This window comes from Chrysemys picta, unplaced genomic scaffold, assembly GCF_011386835.1.
Source record: "Chrysemys picta bellii isolate R12L10 unplaced genomic scaffold, ASM1138683v2 scaf427, whole genome shotgun sequence".
In the NCBI taxonomy this organism is placed as follows: domain Eukaryota; kingdom Metazoa; phylum Chordata; order Testudines; family Emydidae; genus Chrysemys; species Chrysemys picta.
Window position 1 is genome coordinate 52,501 of NW_027053134.1, and position 2,369 is coordinate 54,869.

The following is a 2,369-nucleotide window of genomic DNA, read 5'->3' on the forward strand; positions in this document are numbered from 1 at the left end:
AACAGGTCAACCCCCGGGAAGCGGCTGTCAAATGTTCAAAGTCCCCACTCGGCCACCAGGTCAAGCCCCGGGAAGCGGCTGTAAAATGTTCAAAGTCCCCCCCGGGACAACAGGTCAAGCCCTGGGAGGCGGCTGTCAAATGTTCAAAGTCCCCACCGGGACAACAGGTCAAGCCCTGGGAGGCGGCTGTCAAATGTTCAAAGTCCCCACCGGGACAACAGGTCAACCCCCGGGAAGCGGCTGTCAAATTTTCAAAGTCCCCGTTCGGCCACCAGGTCAACCCGCTGAATCTACTGGGTTGACCTGGCGGCCGGTTTGCTTTCCGGCCACCAGGTCAACCCATTGGATTCGACGGGTTGACCTGGCGACCGGTTTGCTTTCCGGCCACCAGGTCAACCCATTGGATTCGACGGGTTGACCTGGTGGCCGGTTTGCTTTCCGGACCGGATGTCACCCCACTCCCAGGGCAGCGCGGCAGTGGTGCTGAGGACCGCAGAGGGGGGGCTTAATAGTCGAGAGGGAGCAGGTCCGGGGGAGGCTTAATAGTCGTCCCCCGAGGACTCCGGGGGCCAGGCTTAATAGTCGTCCCCCCCCCCCCCCCCCGGGCGCTCCAGGGGGGAAAGCTTAATAGTCCTCCCCCGAGGACTCCGGGGGCAGGCTTAACAGTCGTCCGCCCCGGGCGCTCCAGCGGGAAAGCTTAATAGTCCTCCCCTGACAGTGTGTGTGTGTGTGGGAGGGAGGCTTAGCAGTCTTGCCCCGGGTGGTCCGGTGGGGGAGGCTTAGCAGTCATCCCCCGAGGACTCCGGGGGCAGGCTTAATAGTGGTTCCAGGGGAGGCTTAATAGTCTTCCCCCGGGCAGTCCGGGAGAGGCTTAATCGTCATCCCCCGACAGTGTGTGTGTGTGTGTGGGGGGGGGAGGCTTAGCAGTCTTCCCCCAGGCTGGGTGGGGGCCTGGCGGGAGGCGTCGCAGTCTTCCCCCGGGCGGTCCGGTGGGGGAGGCTTAGCAGTCGTCCCCAGGGCGGTCCGGGGGTGGGGTGGGGTGGGGGGCCTCACAGTCGTCCCTCGGAGAGCCGGGTCGGCGGCAGTGGTGGGTTTACGTCCAGCCTCCGGAGGGTGCGCGTCCTCGGAGGCGATGCAGGCGCCGCAGAGAGGCAGCCTCCGAGGCAGGGAGCGGAGCACCGAGGCTGGGGAGAGGGGAGCAGGAGCCGGGGGCTGGGGGTGGGGGTGGGGGGCGTTCAGGACAACCGGTCAAGCCCCGGGAAGCAGCTGTCAAATGTTCCAAGTCCCCACTCGGCCACCAGGTCCACCCCAGTCTAGCAATGGGGTTGACCTGGCTGACGGCCGGTTAGTATCAAGGTAAACTCACCGTCGTCCACAGGAGGGCAGCTCTCAGGCCGGCCGGCTGCGGCTGACTCTGGGGCGGCGCCCGGTCCCGGCAGCGAGGGGCGGGGGGCGCGGAGCGAGACGGGGCTAACCGGGGGGGGGGGGGCGCCTCCTGCGACTTTGGGGGCCGCGGGTCGTCAGTGGCGTGCAGGCCGGGCCTCTCCCGGGGGATTCGGGGGGGCGGTCCTGCGGGCCGGGCGCAGGGGGCTCGGGCGAGCCCGGGCCGGTCCGCCCCGGGGCCGGGGTCTCCGCCTGCGGCTCAGGGGGGCGCGGGTCGTCGGGGGAGGAAGCCCGGGGGAGCTGCACACCGGCCCGCCAGGCCAGGCCTGGCCTGGATGGCCGCGGGGGGATTCGGGGCGGTCCCGCGGGCCGGGGGCCGGGCGCAGGGGAGGCGGGGGGTCCGAGCGAGTCCGTCCCGGGCCCGGGGCCTCCCCCTGCGGCTTTGGGGTCCGTGGGTCCCCGCTGGCGGAAGCCACTGGGAGCTGGACACCCGCCGTCCGTCCCGCCTGGCCAGGCCTGGCCTGGGTGGCCGCGGGGGGATTCGGGGCGGTCCCGCGGGCCGGCGGCCGGGCGCAGGGGAGGCGGGGGGTCCGAGCGAGTCGGTCCCGGGCCTGGGGTCTCCCCCTGCGGCTTTGGGGTCCGTGGGTCCCCGCTGGAGGAAGCCGCTGGGCGCTGGACACCCGCCGTCCGTCCCGCCTGGCCAGGCCTGGCCTGGGTGGCCGCGGGGGGATTCGGGGCGGTCCCGCGGGCCGGCGGCCGGGCGCAGGGGGTCCGAGCGAGTCCGTCCCAGGCCCGGGGCCTCCCCCTGCGGCTTTGGGGTCCGTGGGTCCCCGCTGGAGGAAGCCGCTGGGCGCTGGACACCCGCCGTCCGTCCCGCCTGGCCAGGCCTGGCCTGGGTGGCCGCGGGGGGGGATTCGGGGCGGACCTGCGGGCCGGCGGCCGGGAGGGTCCGGGCCAGTCCGCCCCATGCCCGGCGTCTCCCCCAG